Here is a 20,015-nt window from a genome sequence, read left to right on the forward strand (position 1 = left end):
GGAGAGGACCAAAATGCAGCGCGGTTATTGTTCAACATGTTTAATACGACGATAAACGATGAACATTAACAAATAACAAAATAACAAACGTGAAAGCCGAGACAGTCCTATCTGGTGCAGAACACAAACACAGAGACAGGAAACAACCACCCACAATCCCCAACACAAAACAAGCCACCTATATATGATTCTCAATCAGGGACAACGATTGACAGCTGTCTCTGATTGAGAACCATATTAGGCTGAACACAGAAACAGACGAACTAGACACACAACATAGAATTCCCACCCAGCTCACGTCCTGACCAACACTAAACAAGCAAAACACATAAGAACTCTGGTCAGGACGTTACAGTACCCCCTCCTGAGGTGCGGACTCCGAACGCACCCCTAAAACTCAAGAGGAGGGCCTGGGTGGGCATCTGTCCGCGGTGGCGGCTCCGGCGCAGGACGAGGACACCACTCCACCACTGTCTTTGTCCCCCTCCTTAGCGTCCTTTGAGTGGCGACCCTCGCCCGCGACCTCGGCCTAAGAATCCTCCCCAAGGCCCCCACATGATTTAGGAGGTAGCTCAGGACAGAGAGGTAGCTCAGGACAGAGAGGTAGCTCAGGACAGAGAGGTAGCTCAGGACAGAGAGGTAGCTCAGGACAGAGGGGCAACACCGGACAGAGAGGCAGCTCTGGACTAATGGCAGCTCCGGACTGAATGGCAGCTCCGGACTGAGTGGTAGCTCCGGACTGAGTGGCAGCTCCGGACTGAGTGGCAGCTCCGGACTGAGTGGCAGCTCCGGACTGAGTGGCAGCTCCGGACTGAGTGGCAGCTCCGGACTGAGTGGTAGCTCATGGCTGAGTGGCAGCTCATGACTGTAGTGATGATAAATAATAAATGCATAGAGGGATGAGACATGAAAAGAGAACAGAGACAGCCGGGAGGGACTGGAAGGCAGCTCATGACTGGAAGGCAGCTCATGACTGGAAGGCAGCTCATGACTGGAAGGCAGCTCATGACCGGAGTGCAGCTCATGACTGGAAGGCAGCTCATGATTGGAGGGCAGCTCATGATTGGAGGGCAGCTCATGACTGTAGGGCAGCTCATGACTGTAGGGCAGCTCATGACTGGAGGGCAGCTCATGACTGGAAGGCAGCTCATGACTGGAGGGCAGCTCATGACTGGAGTGCAGCTCATGACTGGAAGGCAGCTCATGACTGGAGTGCAGCTCATGACTGGAAGGCAGCTCATGACTGGAGGGCAGCTCATGACTGGAGGGCAGCTCTGGCAGCTCCTGACTGGCTGGCGGCTCTGGCACCTCCTGACTGGCTGGCGGCTCTGGCAGCTCCTGACTGGCTGGCGGCTCTGGCAGCTCCTGACTGGCTGGCGGCTCTGGCAGCTCCTGACTGGCTGGCGGCTCTGGCAGCTCCTGACTGGCTGGCGGCTCTGGCAGCTCCTGACTGGCTGGCGGCTCTGGCGGCTCCTGACTGGCTGGCGGCTCTGGCGGCTCCTGACTGGCTGGCGGCTCTGGCGGCTCCTGACTGGCTGGCGGTTCTGGCGGCTCCTGACTGACGGACGTCTCTGGCGGCTCCTGACTGACGGACGGCTCTAATGGCTCGGGACAGACGGGCGGCTCTGAAGGCTCGTGGCAGACGGATGGCTCAGATGGCGCTGGGCAGACGGATGGCTCAGATGGCGCTGGGCAGACGGATGGCTCAGATGGCGCTGGGCAGACGGATGGCTCAGATGGCGCTGGGCAGACGGATGGCTCAGATGGCGCTGGGCAGACGGATGGCTCAGATGGCGCTGGGCAGACGGATGGCTCAGACGGCGCTGGGCAGACGGATGGCTCAGACGGCGCTGGGCAGACGGATGGCTCAGACGGCGCTGGGCAGACGAGCAGTGCAGGCGGCGTTGGGCAGACGGCCGACTCTGACCTGCTGAGGCGCACAGTAGGCCTGGTGCGTGGTGCCGGAACTGGTGGTACCGGACTGGAGACACGCACCTTAAGGCTAGTGCTGGGAGCATGAACAGGGCACACTGGACTCTCAAAGCGCACTATAGGCCTGGTGCGTGATGCCGGAACTGGTGGTACCGGACTGAGGGCACGCACCTCAGGGCGAGTGCGGGGAGAAGGAACAGTGCGTACAGGGCTCTGGAGACGCACAGGAGGCTTGGTGCGTGGTCCCGGGAACTGGTGGTACCGGGCTGGAGACACGCACCATAGGACTAGTGCGTGGAGGAGGAACAGGGCTCTGGAGACGCACAGGAGGCTTGGTGCATGGTGCTGGAACTGGTGGTACCGAGCTGGAGACACGCACCATAGGGCTAGTGCGTGGAGGAGGAACAGGGCTCTGGAGACGCACAGGAAGCCTGGTGCGTGGTGTTGGCACTGGTGGTACTGGGCTGGGGCGGGAAGGTGGCGCCGGATATACCGGACCGTGCAGGCATACTGGCTCCCTTGAGCACTGAGCCTGCCCAACCTTACCTGGTTGAATGCTCCCCGTAGCCCGACCAATGCTGGGAGGTGGAATAACCCGCACTGGGCTGTGTTGGCGAACCGGGGACGCCATGCGTAAGGCTGGTGCCATGTACACCGGCCCGAGGAGACGTACTGGAGGCCAGATATGTAGAGCCGGCTTCATGGCACTTGGCTCAATGCTCAATCTAGCCCGGCCAGTGCGGGGAGGTGGAATAACCCGCACCGGGCTATGCACACATACAGGAGACACCGTGCGCTCTTCCGCATAACACGGTGTCTGCCTGTACTCCCGCTCTCCACGGTAAGCATGGGAAGTGGGCGCAGATCTCCTACCTGACTTCGCCACACTACCCTTTAGCCACCCCCCAGGAAATTTTGGGATTTCTTCTCGGGCTTCCTGGCCAGCCGTGTTCCCTCATAACACCGGTTCCCCTTCTCAGCTGCTTTCGCTCTCCTAGCTGCCTCCACCTGTTCCCATGGAAGGCGATCCTTACCAGCCAGGATCTCCTCCCATGTGTAGCAACCCTTTCCGTCCAATACGTCCTCCCAAGTCCATTTCTCCTGGTCCCGCTGCTGCTGCTGCCGCTGCTGCCCGTTGCTACGCTGCTTGGTCCGAGATTGGTGGGTGGTTCTGTAACGGCTTTCTTCCTGGGATGAAGGGGAGGACCAAAATGCAGCGCGGTTATTGTTCAACATGTTTAATACGACGATAAACGATGAACATTAACAAATAACAAAATAACAAACGTGAAAGCCGAGACAGTCCTATCTGGTGCAGAACACAAACACAGAGACAGGAAACAACCACCCACAATCCCCAACACAAAACAAGCCACCTATATATGATTCTCAATCAGGGACAACGATTGACAGCTGTCTCTGATTGAGATCATATTAGGCTGAACACAGAAACAGACGAACTAGACACACAACATAGAATTCCCACCCAGCTCACGTCCTGACCAACACTAAACAAGCAAAACACATAAGAACTCTGGTCAGGACGTTACAGCTCTGGAACAGGTTTTCATCAAGGATCTTTCTGTACTTTGCTATGTTCATCTTTCTCTCGAACCTGACTAGTCTCCAAGTCCCCGCCGCTGAAAAACACCCACACGGCATGATGCTGCCACCACCATGCTTCACCGTAGTGATGGTGCCAGGTTTCCTCCATACGTGACGCTTGGCATTCAGGCCAAAGAGTTCAAACTTGGTTTCATCAGACCAGAGAATCTTGTTTCTCATGGTCTGAGAGTCTTTAAGTGCCTGTCATGTGCCTTTTACTGAGGAGTGGCTTCCGTCTGTCCACTCTACCATTAAGGCCTGATTGGTAGAGTGCTGTGGAGATGGTTGTTCTTCTGGAAGGTTCTCCCATCAACACAGAGGAACTCTGGAGCTCTGTCAGAGTGACCATCGGTTCTTGGTCACCTCCCTGACCAAGGCCCTTCTCCCCCGATTGCTCAGTTTGGCCAGGCGGACAGCTCTCTAGGAGTCTTGGTTGTTCCAAACATCTTCCATTTAAGAATGATGGAGGCAACTGTGTTCTTGGGGACCTTTCAATGATGCAGAAATGTTTTGGATCTGTGCCTCGACACAATCCTGTCATGGAGCTCTATGGACAATTCAATCGACCTCATGGCTTGGTTTTTGCTCTGACATGCACTGTCAACTCTGGGGCCTTATATAGATAGGTGTGTGCCTTTCCAAATCATGTCCAATCAATTGAATTTAACACAGGTGGACTCCAATCAAATTGTAGAAACATCTCTAGGATGATCAATGGAAACAGGATGCATCTGAGCTGAATTTCGTGTCTCATAGCAAAGGGTCTGAATACTTATGTAAATAAGGTTTTTGTTTTTTATTTGCAAAAATGTCTAAAAACCTGTTTTCGCTTCGTCATTATGGGGTATTGTGTGTAGCATTTAATTTTATCCATTTTAGAATAAGGATGTAACGTAACAAAATGTGGAAAAATTCAAGAGGTCTGAATACTTTCTAAATGCACTGTATAATAATATTAACTTTATTTATGTTTCATATTTCTCCTTTGCTCACTCTTGTGTTTCTCACTCTTCTTGTGTTTCTCACTCTTCTTCAAGATGATAGTCCTTCCATTGCCATGCCATCTGTTCTGTCCTGTTCACATGTGAGTTTACCCACATATTTTGGTGGATGTTTTAGGTTTTCTGATAAGAACCATGGTAATCCAGACCTCCATTGTCTACTACCTCTCTAGTAGGTGCAATGGGTTTTATGTACAGTATGTGTGTGTTGGTGTGTGTGCGTAAGCTGTCCGTGCCAGCAGAGAGAGTGGGCGGTGACAGGGGACATGTAGCATCCATAGAGGAGAGGTGACAGTCATAAGGATGGCAGGGGGTTATGGAGGCTGAGTTTCAGCCTACAAGGCGAGACCCAGATGCAGACACTGGAGGCAGATGGTTTGAGTCTTTAATATTTATTAATAATCCAAAAAGGGGTAGGCAAGAGAATGGACGTGGACAGGCAAAAGGTCAAAACCAGTTCAGAGTCCAGGAGATACAGTGTGGCAGGCAGGCTCGAGGTCAGGGCAGGCAGAATGGTCAGGCAGGCGCGTACAGAGTCCAGAAAACAGGCAAGGGTCAAAACCGGAAGGACTAGCAAAAGAGAATAGAAAAGGAAGGAGCACGGGGAAACCATGCTGGTTGACTTGGAACATACAAGACGAACTGGCACAGACAGACAGAAAACACAGGTTTAAATACCCTGTATTTAATTGGGAAGATGGGTGACACCTGGAGGAGGTGGAGACAAGCACAAGGACAGGTGAAACAGATCAGGATGTGACAATGCCTAGGGAAGGGGGACGATCCAGGTGTGTGTGTAAAGAGAAAGGGAAGGGCCTTAGCTACCAATGTTGTCATGGGTGTGTTATGTCTTTATTTTGTCTGGAGAGTGGGGGATCATTGTGGAGAAGGGAGGGGACGTAATGGTGCCTCACTGTGATAGGTGGAAAGGGATAGGGCCAGGAGAAGGTGTCTTTGGACCTCAGGCCAATGCGCTCTATTTTTGCATACATCTGTGTGTGTGTCGGGACCCCAGGCCCTGTGGTGCGGTGCTGTGATTCTGGGTGTCACACTGCTCCAGCCAGAGCCCTGCAGCCACAGAGAGAACCAGCTGTGGCACTGACAGGTATGTCTGCCACACTCACCCTCTCTCTCTTTCTCTCACACACACAGTCTAACCTGCAGGCAGTCTCTCTCTCTCCAGCCAACAACAAACACAAAGTGAGAGGGTTATGTTTTTCTGAGAGGTGCTGTTGAGTGGCTGGTCACAACGTAATCCCACCTTGTTCATAGAAAACCAGGAGAGAGACTGTGGAAAATTTCCTTATAGTAAGCTTTTATTTATGTTCTGTTATTGTCTCTTCTGTTTTTCCTCAATAATGACCCTTTACACAAAGGCAGGGGAATACCTATGTAAGAATGCTGTTCATTGACTAACACCATAGTACCATCCAAGCTCATCATTAAGCTTGAGGCCCTGGGTCTCAACCCTGCCCTGTGCAATTGGGTCCTGGACTTCCTGACGGGCCGCCCCCAGGTGGTGAAGGTAGGAAACAACACCTCCACTTCGCTGATCCTCAACGCTCAGCACCCTACTGTAGTTCTTGTTCACCCATGACTGCGTGGCCAAGCATGCCTCAAACTCAATCATCAAGTTTGCAGATGACACAACAGTAATTGGATTGATTACCAACAACGAAAAGACAGCCTACAGGGAGGAGGTGATGGCACTCGGAGTGTGGTGTCGGGAAATCAACCTCTCACTCAACGTCAACAAAACAAAAAAGATGATCGTGGACTTCAGGAAACAGCAGAGGCAACACCCCTCTATCCACATCGACGGGACAGCAGTGGAGAAGGTGGAAAGTTTTAAGTTCCTCGGCATACACATCACGGACAAACTGAAATGGTCCACCCACACAGTGCCTCTTCAACATCAGGATGCTGAATAAATTTGGCTTGTCACCTAAAACTCTCACAAACTTTTACAGATTGAGAGCATCCTGTCGGGCTGTATCACCGCCTGGTACGGCAACTGCACCTCCCACAACCACAAGGCTCTCCAGAGGGTGGTGAGGTCTGCACAACGCATCACCGGGGGTAAACTACCTGCCCTCCAGGACACCTACAGTATCCGATGTCACAGGAAGGCCAAAAAGATCATCAAGGACAACAATCACCCGAGCCAATGCCTGTTCACCCTGCTACCATCCAGAAGGTGAGGTCAGCACAGGTGCATCAAAGCTGGGACCGAGAGACTGAAAAACAGCTTCTATCTCAAGGCCATCAGACTGTTAAACAGCCATCACTAACACAGAGTCTGCTGGCCACTAATAAATGGATCACTAATCACTTTAATAATGTTTACATATCTTCCATCACTCATCTCATATGTATATACTGTATTTTATACCATCTATTGCATCTTGCCTATGCCGCTCTGTCATTGCTCATCCATATCCATATGTTTACACTACCGGTGAAAAGTTTTAGAACAATGTAGAAAATAGTAAAAATGAAGAAAAACCCTTGAATGAGTAGTTGTTTCTAAAACTTTTGACCGGTAGTGTATATTCTTATTCCATTCCTTTACTTGGAATTGTGTGTATTAGGTCGTTGTTGTGGAATTGTTAGATTACATGTTACATATTGCTGCACTGTCGGAACAAGAAGCACAAGAATTTCACTACACTTGCAATAACATCTGCTAACCATTTGTTTTATTTGATTTGGGTTCCTAAACTTTTTCACTCAGGCCCTCTTCCAGCAATTTCAAAATGTCACCTTTATATTTGGGGGGGACCCCCGGACCCCTCCCGCTGACCTATCCCCAACAGTTTGGGAACCACTCCACTAAGGTACCATCTGTACGGATTATAAAACGTGGTTTTGAGTATTTAATGATATACATGTATTTAGATCGATGTGGAGATATTTGATAAATAATTAATAAACAAGGTAATGATCATGGCAGGACTGTAGAGTATCAGTATGACATACATGATCACATTTGCCCATGTTTACATTTCTGTTCTCATATCATATAGGCCAGGTATTCCCAAACTGGGGTAAGCGATGCCGTCAGGGGTACACACCAAAAAATATAATCACATTTGCAAACAGTCCACTTATATTTTCCAACGGGGCTATACATTTGGGTGAGTTTTTTTTCTTGCCTAAGTAGCCTCGTTTCACTGCCAAAAATAAAATTAAACAATCTAGTGTTCAGCGAAATAACAACACAATGTCAAATACAGGTAGCCTAGTCAAATAATTAACATCCAATCACATTAACCATTACTCTCTCGCAGGAATTCCACTCACGATCCGTATGTAGCCAAACGTAGCTGCTGCTCCTTCCGTAGAAACACATACCAGCTCTACTGATTGTACTACTACTACCAGCAGTACTACACCTGCACATGTCGACGACACAAGTTGTTCTGCTTACACGAGCACATCCAATGCTAATATCAGTAATTTTACATTTGTTGTTAGCCCAGCTAGCATGGACACTGCCAGTTGTGAATATGATGCAGGCGAAGAGCTACTGCCCCCTTACCCGGGAAAGCACTGAACAGACAGGGACATTGGACCATCGAAGAGGCGAACTACATTGATTTGGGGTTCACATATATTGGGAGTAGTGCCTTTCCTCAGCCACAGTGTGTTATATGTGAAAAAGTACTATCTCACAACCTGATGAAACCTCCACTCTTGCGCAGACATTTAGAAACAAAACATGCCAATTTGAAAAATAAGCTACGGGAGTTTTTTGAGCGTGAATTAAGACTACTTTCGAGTAGAAAGACATGTATAAAAGCAACAGATACCATTAATAAGAAGGGGCTAGAAGCGTCTTATATGGTGAGCTACCGAGTGGCTAGGACTGGCAAGCCCCATACTATTGTGGAGGACTTCATTCTTCCTGCTGCCGTGAATATGGCTGGGACAATGCTGGGGGAAAAGGCCAAAAAAAACTACACAGACAATGCCTTCATCAAACAACACTGTTTCACGACGCAGCAGTGACATGGCAGGAGATGAAACAATTACTGCTTTGCATAGAAGCCAGTGAATTATATGCGTAAAAGCTAGATGAGTCAACAGACATGGCGGGCGTGGCACAGCTCCTGGTATATGTCCGTTACGTTTATAGGGGGGTCAATAAAGGAAGAAATCCTCTTCTGGAAACCAGGACAACATGAGAGGATGTTTTTAAAGTACTGGACAGCTTTGTGACATCAAATGGACTTTGGTGGTCAAGATGTGTTGGTATCTGTACTGATGGCGTGACAGGGATACATAGTGGAGTGGTAACGCGCGTGCAAGCAGTTGCTCCCGACGCCACTTTGGTACACTGCAGCATCCACCGAGAGGCTCTTGCTGCCAAAGGAATGCCTGAGAGATTGAAAGACATTTTGGACACTTCAGTGAAAATGGTTAACTTTGTTAAAGCAAGGCCTCTGAACTCTTGTGTATTTTCTGCACTATGCAATATTGGCAGCGACCATGTAACTCTTTTACAACATACAGAAGTGCGCTGGTTATCAAGGGGCAAAGTATTGACACGTTTTTTTTTAAATTGAGAGACGAGCTTAAAGTTTTCTTTACTGACCATATTTTTCACTTGTCTGACCGCTTGCATGATGACGAGTTTCTCACGCAATTGGCCTATCTGGGTGATATTTTTTCTTGCAACTATATTCAATGTGCGGAACAAAATTGAGGCTATGATTAAGAAGTTGGAGCTCTTCTCTGTTTGCATTAACAAGGACAACACACAGGTCTTTCCATCATTGTATGATTTTTTGTGTGCAAATGAACTCAAGCTTACAGACAATGTCAAATGTGATATAGCGAAGCACCTGGGTGAGCTGGGTGCGCAATTACGCAGGTACTTTCCCGAAACGGACGACACAAACAACTGGCCCTGCCTCCAGTCCACTTACCGATATCTGAACAAGAGAGCCTCATCGAAATTGCAACAAGCGGTTCTGTGAAAATGTAATTTAAATCAGAAGCCACTACCATATTTCTGGATTGGGCTGCGCTCAGAGAATCCTGCCGTGGCAAATCGTGCTTTTAAGACACTGATGCCCTTTGCAACCACGTACCTATGTGAGAGTGGATTCTCGGCCCTCACTAGCATGAAAACTAAATACAGGCACAGACTGTGTGTGGAAAATTATTTAAGACTGAGACTCTCCAATACAACCCAACATTGCAGAGTTATGTGCATCCTTTCAAGCACACCCTTCTCATTAACCTGTGGTGAGTTATTCACAATTTTCGATGAACAAATAAAGTTTTATATGTAAGATGGCTAAATAAAGAGCAAAATTATTTATTATTATTATATTATTTGTGTCCTGGTCCTCTTGTCACTTCCCACGCGCCAGTCGTATAGTGTGTGTGTGGCAGACTTACAATGATGGCAAAAAACAACATTTGAGAATGCGCTGACCCTGGTGCTAGAGGGTGTACGCAGCTGGAGGTTGAATGTTTGAAGTGGTACGGGACTATATAAAGTTTGGGAACCACTGATCTAGGCCAATGAGAACATGCAGCGTCGCCAAGAGCAACTGAACCTGTGGTCCTGGAAAACCTGATGATCTATAGACTCAGTCAGGAGAGATGGCACCTTCCCTCACACCTAGCTCACATATACACACACGTGTGTTGAGGTGGCATGAGTATCCAGGTGTCTGGCTGGGCAGTAGCACCCTTCAGATGTCACAACGAAGAAAATCAATCGTCTGAACAGGCAGAGTAGGCTGCAGACTGTGTGTGTGTGTGTGTGTGTATGTGTGTGTGTGCTATATGTTCTTGGAGGGTGGGAAAAAGAACTTCAGGAATCACAACACACATTGAAAGAGACAAAATATAGAGAGAGGATAGATAGTGTGATGTCATCCTCCGAATATAAACATTTTGTAATGTAGCACCCCCCACACACACACATACACCAACACACACAGTCACAGACCAGAACACTTTTTGGGGTTCAGTCGTGAGGCCAGATGTCCAAGTTGACATAGCGCTTAAGGCGTTTGACTGGATGAAAGGCGTTGCTGGCTGTGGGTAAAGAGGGATTAAAACAGGGCCTGAGGCGCTCGTGTTATATTGAAAACATCCTGGGCTCCTTTGGATGGAGATTTGCATACATTGGGTCTGTGCGGGGCCTGCCCATCTGCTGGAGTGCATTGTCCCCAAACAACAAAGTGTGTTTAAATATTTCACATCTCCATCTATTGGGAGGGATGGAAGGAGAGATACAGATAGATTGATGGAGAGAGATGGAGGGAGAGATACAGAAAGATGGAGGGAGAGATACAGATAGATGGAGGGAGAGAGATGGAGGAAGATACAGAAAGATGGAGGGAGAGATACAGAAAGATGGATAGAGAGAGCGAGAGAGAGAGAAAGAAAAAGTGGATTGGCACAGTTGTGAATTTGAACTGATCCCAAATGTGATTCAGTCCTTCAGTAAATAACACATTCAGCAGCCTGGTTTCTGCACAACGTGGAGAAACTAAATATGGTTATTCACATTTCTGCTGGTACAAACTGAGGATATGAGATGAAAAGAGAGAAGACATGTAAAATGTTCACATTACATACACCCTCCACAGTTACCATTGGCATGCAGAATTACTAACTCGTTGACACTGTGGAAGACTTCTCTCGTCCAACCGTCTGCTTTTCAGTTGGGAAAACTGAATGAATCGAACAGCAAGCAAGTATAATTGCATTACTTGATCTTCATAGTATAGACAAAATATCATTATTGACTTCCTGCATTTTTGCAAAGGCCCACAACGAACTTAAATATTTGACTTTATTCTACAATGAATGTCAAGTTCATAATACGCTACATAGACACCAGAACGATAAGACAAGGAAGAGCTTCACTGCAGATATTAAGTTGCAGTGTTTCATCAATGGTCCTCTCACACACGCCAGTATTAAGTCATCACTCCTCTGCCCCAACCCTCTTTATAGTATTAATACCATAACTCTGCTTCTATGGGACATTTAAAGGCACAGTAAAATTGGATAATTACAGTAATATATCTGTGTATATCTTGACTCCCTGGGTCAGACATTAAACTTAATAAGGAATGAGAGGGAGGGAGGGAGGGTGGTGGAAAGATGGGTTGTGTGAAAAAGAGAAAAAGACAGAGTGAAATGCATGCAGGGAAATGACAGACAGAAGGACAGGTGTCCAATTTCTAACTGGTGGGATGTCTTACCAGATGAGCTGTGTGTAGGTTGGGGTAACACAGACACACGTCTTAACGTAGGTTGGCCATGGGTCGGTTTGTGTATGGGCCGAATAGCCTGGCACAGCCTCCATCCTGCAACACCACACACACACACACACACACACACACACACACACACACAGAGCCAAGATGGACGTGACGAATGTGTTGGCTAGACGGGGGAGGATTTTGGAATTGAGAGTATGGTCAATCTGTTTGTTCCTCTGCCACGTCCAAGAGGAAAGTGATATTTCTCCTTTAATTTAATTATTTTTGCTTCAAGTGGACAAAATTATTGCATCAATCTGGGCAATATATATATATAGCCTGACCAGTTTGGTTTTATACAAATAAACTTAAACCAGCACATAAAGTGCAATCTGTAAGTACAGTATTTGGGCAATGACAACATTTTTGTTTTGGCTCTGTAGTCCAGCACATTGGATTTTAAAATGGGGTTAAAGTGCAGACTGTCAGCTATAAGAAAGTATTTTTATTCATACATTTTTTAAATTACAGTATGTTTTGAATAATGTCACTGTCCAAATACATACGGATGTTGGGGAATATTGTTCTTTCTTTTCCCTAGTTATAAGAACTATAGTTTTACCAAACATGATTTTTGGAAACTCAGTGATCCAACCAGATATAGCTAGGTAATAAGCAAGCAAAAAAAAGATAATGCACATACCTAAAAATCCCAGGTCTCAAAATGATTTATTTATTTTATCTTCACAAGTGTATTAATTTCACTTTTAGCTATCCCCAACAACTTACATTATGAGGATGGCTAGCTACTAGCCACCATAATGTAAATGCGGTAGTAGCCCGCACTACAGCTTATAGCTCCTTCAGCTGTGTAAAGACGTTGGTCAGGGTTAGCTTGTAACTAGCTAGCAACATGATGAGCTAGCTAACGTTAGCATTATGCTACAGATTGAATGCAACTGGCTAGTAGCAACACTTTGTTAGCTACATTACATAGCCTACACAACAAACACCATTCATGGCGATAAAATATATTTATAACATTACTTTCGTACCATTACATGTTTCCTCAAGTTTGATGCAGTTTTCGTTGGCAGCCACCTCCACCATCTTTGGTAAGCAGAGCTTACATTCCATAGTTACACAGTCTCCTCTTCTCTGCTTGAAGCTGAAGTGTTCTTTGAGACGCTGCCAGGGATTTCCTTCCTCGTGGTCTTCAGAAGACCCGGCCACTGGCTCTGTCTCTGTGTGTGTGTCTGCACCTGCTAAATCTTGTTAGGCTCAATTTATTTTTCAAACTGATTAGGAAACCTTTTTTTCATGGCATGTAGCTAACTTTTTTAAAAATAGTTAGAAAATCCTGCTACTGATCATCATTTGGTTTGCATACACAGCTGTGATTGGGCCTTTTTGGCGCGATGCGTGAAATTGAATTGTATTGGTCCATCTGGTCACGTTACTTGGCACTGACAAACAATTTAACTGTTCTAGCCGCTACAAAAGGTGCAAACTTTATGTGCTTGCCATGATGATGTGTATCCCTTTTCTAGATTGTACTCTGAAACGGATGGTTTTGAAAATGTACTTAAGTACTTTATTTCATTCAAAATGTACTTATGTAAAAGTAAAAGTACAGCCTTTAAAAAATACCAAAAAAAGTACAAGTACACAGAAAAGCTACTCAATTACAGGGACGTGAGTAGTTGTAATTCGTTACTTCAACACCTGATACTCACATCATATATTCACATCATATACTCACATCATATACTCACATCAGCCATTCAGGATGGACATACACTACCCAACATCATCCACCCTCCCACCCCTCCTGTGTCTCTGTGTCACTCAATGTCTCATGGGCAGGTTCATTTATGTAAGCTCTGTTGCCATAGAAGGTCAGTGATGGAGATGCTCCAGTGAAACAGTCTAACAGACATTAACCTCCATTTAATCAGGATTACACTCAGCACACAGCCATTATTTAAGAGGCATCAGACACCAGCATGCCAGGATGAGGAGGGGAGGACATGGGACACACACAAGCACGCACGCACACGCACACACACACACACACACACACACACACACACACACACACACACACACACACACACACACACACACACACACACACACACACACACACACACAGTACATACAGAGATTGAGAGAGACACACACAAATCCAACATAATCAATCTAATGGTGTACATTAGTTAAGAGCCAAATGTTGGGCATTTTACGGCAGGATCACTGGTCGGCTGAAAAGATACATACGGTGCACAGATCCCAGTAATTACAGCAATCCCCTTACAGCACACAGCAGTCAGGCAGCAGCGTCCTTAGTCGGGCTGCACTCTCAGTCAGACGTCCGCTAAGCGAGGTCGCCTTACAGATCCAGTTATTTAGAACAGTTTGAGGGCACTGCAGGGCGTGTATGAGAAGAGGAGAGGGTGAGAGAAGGGATCAGGGAGAGGGAGATGAGAAGAGAAGGAGAAGGGGACAGAGGGAACATACAGTAAGTGCAGACACACACACACACACACACTTACATGTGTTTCTGATTGGCAACATCTGAGACTGCCCACTACTGACAGACACCCCTGGCTGCACATACCGATCATATCCTAGGCTACTTGCTGTTCAGGGGTGGCAGGTAGCTTAGTGGTTGGAGCGTTGGACTAGTAACTGAAATGTTGCAAGATTGAATCCCCGAGATGACAAGGTAAAAATCGGTTGGTATGCCCCTGAACAAGGCAGTTAACCCACTGCTCCTAGGCCGTCATTGAAAATAAGAATTTGTTCTTAATCTGACTTGCCTTGTTAAATAAAGGTAAAATAAAAAAATACATTTCCTGTCCATAGGAGCCAGGTGGCTGACCACTCTGTGTGTAGGTTTGAGTGAGGGTGGGGGTGTGTGGAGAGAGGGATAGAGAGACAGACATTCTGTAGGTGTGTTGATGGACCAATGTCAGAGGAGAGATAGAGAGAGAGAGGGATGTAGAAGAAGAGATGGTTCTGGATTGGGACAGATTTAGAAAGAAAGCAACACCACTGAGTTTTAATTATTAATTTGCCCAAAAGGTTCATATCACAAAGGGGAACTAAGTAAAGACGTCAAGCCGCGCATGTACAAACATCCATACACACACACACACACACACACACACACACACACACACACACACACACACACACACACACACACACACACACACACACACACACACACACACACACACACACACACACACACACACATACACACACACACACACACACACACACATACACACACACACACACACACCCATGCAAACACCCACACATCTACACACATACAGGCCGATCGATGTCTACCGTGTGGCTAAGGGACTGTAACTCCCACTCTGAGACTGCATCTAAAATGTTCATTAGTTTAAGTGTGTGAGAGTTCTCAGCCTGTCTGACCTCCAGACCACATAGTGTCTGAGTCCCAAATATTATTCAAATGTTTTCCACTCTTTGCCCCAGACTTTAACTTTAGATCTAGAAAGGTGGAGGGTTCATTCAATAACCACGGTAACTACATCAGCATCCTTCACATCTTGCTCTGATCTTATAGAAACAGGAGACTCTTGATGCAGGCGGGAGTAATTTCCACTCTACCCATCATGAGGTTGCTACAATCTAGCCTATGAATGAAAGTTTACAACGTCGGTACACAGGTTGAGAGAAATGTAAGTAATTAAGGTGACAGACATTTACACATTCAATACCTCCTTGCACAATATTGCCTGCATCTAGCTGATCTAGGATGTAATCATAAGTCCAACAGTTGCAAACGAGAGTTTCGATTGGACAAATTCAGATATGTTTATACCCGTTTTGATCCGTTTGCTTCCGTTTAAGAAAAGTTTTTTAACAGAATCAGCACCCCTGATTACATGCAAACACCGTTTTCCTTCAGTTGTGGACTTCAGTGCATAACACATCAGCTTTCTGTGACCAGGCAAAAAAATCTTTCCAAGCCAAACCTTCATATCATAACCACTAACCGCTACACACAGCCTACATTGTTGTCACCATATTAATGTCATAGTCAACATAGCTACCACAACCAACACGTTAGTAAACCCACTACAATCATGCAGTATGCTGTACAGTCAGATAGCAGTTTAGCAGTTACACCGGCAGCCCCCGGTGTAAATAAATATATAAAACCAAAAGCTTACCTTGACTTGGAAAAGTTCCAGTGTTGCATAGCCTTAGCTAGCTAGCTAAAATAGCATCCCTCTCTGTTTGAGCCGGCTGTTTGAGTAGGCTAAACTAGCTAGCTGCATTGGCTAGCTAAGTAAGTGAAAGTGAAAAAAATATACAACAAAATATAGCTACAGTATCTCTCTTTCTCTCTCACTATCTTTCTCACTTGCTTCTCCTTAATTTTTGTAAGAAATTAAATTGTGCAAAACTGTTTAATTATTGTCTTTCTCTCTCTTTGAGTCAACTACTCACCATATGTTATGCACTAGAGTGCTAGCTAGTTGTAGCTTATGCTTTCAGTACTGGATTCATTCTCTGATACAACATGTCAGTTCATGCTGCAAGAGATCTGATAGGTTGGAGGACGTCCTCCGAAAGTTGTCATAATTACTGTGCAAGTCTATGAAAGGAGTGAGAACCATGAGCCTCCTAGATTTTGTATTGAATTCAATGTACCCAAGGGAGGATGGAAACTAGCTGACCTCCGGCTACACCATAGTGCTACCCTACAGAGTCCTGTTGAGGCTACACCATTGCAAAACAGTGTGTTTTATTCAATTATTTGGTGATATGAATATATTTAGGTAAGTTTTATCTAAAAATGAAATTCACTTGAGGAGGATGGTCTCCCTCTCCTCTGAGGAGCCTCCACTGATTTTTTTATTTATTTAACCTTTATTTAACCAGGTAGGCAAATTGAGAACACGTTCTCATTTACAATTGCGACCTGGCCAAGATAAAGCAAAGCAGTTCGACACATACAACAACACATAGTTACACATGGAGTAAAAACAAACATATAGTCAATAATACAGTGAAAAAAAAAAAATAAAAAAAAAATAAGTCTATATACAATGTGAGCAAGTGAGGTGAGATAAGGGAGGTGAAGGCAAACAGATATATGTATAAATAAATAAAAATATAAAAAGGCCATGGAGGCGAAGTGAGTACAACACAGCAAGTAAAATAAAAACTAAAAAAAACACTGGAATGGTTGGTTTGCATTGGAAGAAAGTGCAAAGTAGAGACAGAAATAATGGGGTGCAAAGGAGCAAAATAAATTAATAAATAAATACAGTAGGTAAAGAGGTAGTTGTTTGGGCTAAATTGTAGATGGGTTATGTACAGGTGCAGTAATCTATGAGCTGCTCTGACAGCTGGTGCTTAAAGCTAGTGAGGGAGATAGGTGTTACATACATGATACATACATCAACTCAGCAAAAAAAGAAACGTCCCTTTTTCAGGACCCTGTCTTTCAAAGATCATTTGTAAAAATCCAAATAACTTCACAGATCTTCATTGTAAAGGGTTTAAACACTGTTCCCCATGCTTGTTCAATGAACCATAAACAATGAATGAACATGCACCTGTGGAACGGTCGTTAAGACACTAACAGCTTACAGACGGTAGGCAATTAAGGTCACAGTTATGAAAACTTAGGACACTAAAGAGGCCTTTCTACTGACTGAAAAACACCAAAAGAAAGATGCCCAGGGTCCCTGCTCATCTGCGTGAACGTGCCTTAGGCATGCTGCAAGGAGGCATGAGGACTGCAGATCCGGCCAGGGCAATAAATTGCAATGTCCGTACTGTGAGACAACTAAGACAGCGCTACAGGGAGACAGGATGGACAGCTGATCATCCTCCCAGTGGCAGACCACGTGTAACAACACCTTCACAGGATCGGTACATCCGAACATCACACCTGCGGGACAGGTACAGGATGGCAACAACAACTGCCCGATTTACACCAGGAATGCACAATCCCTCCATCAGTGCTCAGACTGTCCACAATAGGCTGAGAGAGGCTGGACTGAGGGCTTGTAGGCCTGTTGTAAGGCAGGTCCTCACCAGACATCATTGGCAACAACATCGCCTATGGGCACAAACCCACCGTCGCTGGACCAGACAGGACTGGCAAAAAGTGCTCTTCACTGACGAGTCACGGTTTTGTCTCACCAGGGGTGATGGTCGGATTCGCATTTATCGTCGAAGAAATGAGCATTACACCGATGCCTGTACTCTGGAGCGGGATCGATTTGGAGATGGAGGGTCTGTCATGGTCTGGGGCGGTGTGTCACAGCATCATCGGACTGAGCTTGTTGTCATTGTAGGCAATCTCAATGCTGTGCGTTACAGGGAAGACATCCTCCTCCCTCATGTGGTACCCTTCCTGCAGGCTCATCCTGACATGACCCTCCAGCATGACAATGCCACCAGCCATACTGCTCGTTCTGTGCGTGATTTCCTGCAAGACAGGAATGTAAGTGTTCTGCCATGGCCAGCGAAGAGCCAGGATCTCAATCCCATTGAGCATGTCTGGGACCTGTTGGATCGGAGGGTGAGGGCTAGGGCCATTCCCCCCAGAAATGTCCGGGAACTTGCAGGTTTCTTGGTGGAAGAGTGGGGTAACATCTCACAGCAAGAACTGGCAAATATGGTGCAGTCCATGAGGAGGAGATGTACTGCAGTACTTAATGCAGCTGATGGCCACAACAGATACTGACTGTTACTTTTGATTTTGACCTCTTTTGTTTTTCAGGGACACATTATTCCATTTCCGTCAGTCACATGTTTGTGGAACTTGTCCAGTTTATGTCTCAGTTGTTGAATCTTGTAATGTTCATACTAATATTTACACATGTCAAGTTACCCTGAAAATAAACGCAGTTGACAGTGAGAGGACATTTCTTTTTTTGCTGAGTTTACATACAGTGCCAGTCAAAAGTTTGGACACACCTACTCATTCAAGGGTTTTTCTTTATTTGTACTATTTTCTACGTTGTACAAGAATAGTGAAGACATCAAAACTATGAAATCACGCATATGGAATCATGTAGTAACCAAAAAAGTGTTAAACAAATAAAAATATATTTGAGATTATTCAACGTAGCCACCCTTAGCCTTGATGACAGCTTTGGTCACTCTTTGCATTTTCTCAACCAGATTCACCTTGAATGCTTTCCCAACAGTCTTGAGAGAGTTCCCACATAGGCTGCTTTTCCTTCACTCTGAGGTCCAACTCATCCCAAACAATGTCAATTGGGTTGAGGTCGGGTGATTGTGGAGGCCAGGTTATCTGATGCAGCCCTCCATCACTCTCCTATAGTAAAGTAAAAATAAAGGAAAACCTTGGAATGAGTAGGTATGCCCAAACTTTTGAATGGTACTGTAAATAATTTACATACACCAAATGCACAAATATAGAAACACACAAGCACGCAGATCAAAAACACACACAAGCACACATGCACATAGGCTCACACACACACCACGCACACACACACGCACACGCATACGCACACACACGGCTTAGCCAGCAGGGCTGGATGAGGTCGGAAATATGAGCGGTAAACATTTGTATGGACAGATGTGGATTAATGTTCATCTTTTCTTCAAGCCAGAGATTAAACGTGATTTACTGCCTAACAGGTTTTAGTTTTTTTTTTTTTTTTTTTTACAATTTTGATTACAGAGAGATAGAGATGGAGAGAGAGACAGACAGAGGGAGGGAGGGAGTGGAGTGGAGAGACAGAGAGATAGACAGACAGAGGGAGAGAGTGGGGGAGGGGGGGAGTGGAAAGAGAGAGATAGAGATGGAGAGAGAGACAGACAGAGGGAGGGAGGGAGTGAGTGAGTGGGGGGTGGAGTGGAGAGACAGAGAGATAGACATACAGAGGGAGGGATTGGGGGAGGGAGTGGAGAGACAGAGTGATTGAGATGGAGATGGAGAGAGACAGAGGGAGGGAGGGAGTGTAGAGACAGAGAGAGAGAGAGAGAGAGAGAGAGAGAGAAAAGGAAAGGAAAGGATACTACATTCTATTGTGCAAAGTGGAGGAATGACACATAATGGTGTGTGTGTGTGTGTGTGTGTGTGTGTGTGTGTGTGTGTGTGTGTGTGTGTGCGTGCGTGCGTGCGTGCGTGCGTGCGTGCGTGCGTGCGTGCGAGCGAGTGAGTGAGTGAGTGAGTGAGTGAGTGAGTGAGCGAGCGAGTGAG

The 20,015-nt window shown here is 46.0% G+C and overlaps 1 long non-coding RNA gene across 1 annotated transcript; it reads right to left on the reverse strand.

The window, feature by feature from the left end:
- Positions 1-4,506: 4,506 nt before the first annotated feature.
- LOC129861096 (uncharacterized) lies at positions 4,507-13,143 on the reverse strand. Its single transcript, XR_008760506.1, has 3 exons — positions 12,829-13,143; positions 11,774-11,878; positions 4,507-8,918 (listed from the first exon to the last, which is right to left on the reverse strand). It is a non-coding gene; the product is annotated as an uncharacterized LOC129861096 (long non-coding RNA).
- Between the last annotated feature and the right edge of the window lie 6,872 nt (positions 13,144-20,015).

This window comes from Salvelinus fontinalis, chromosome 8, assembly GCF_029448725.1.
Source record: "Salvelinus fontinalis isolate EN_2023a chromosome 8, ASM2944872v1, whole genome shotgun sequence".
Lineage (NCBI taxonomy): Eukaryota > Metazoa > Chordata > Actinopteri > Salmoniformes > Salmonidae > Salvelinus > Salvelinus fontinalis.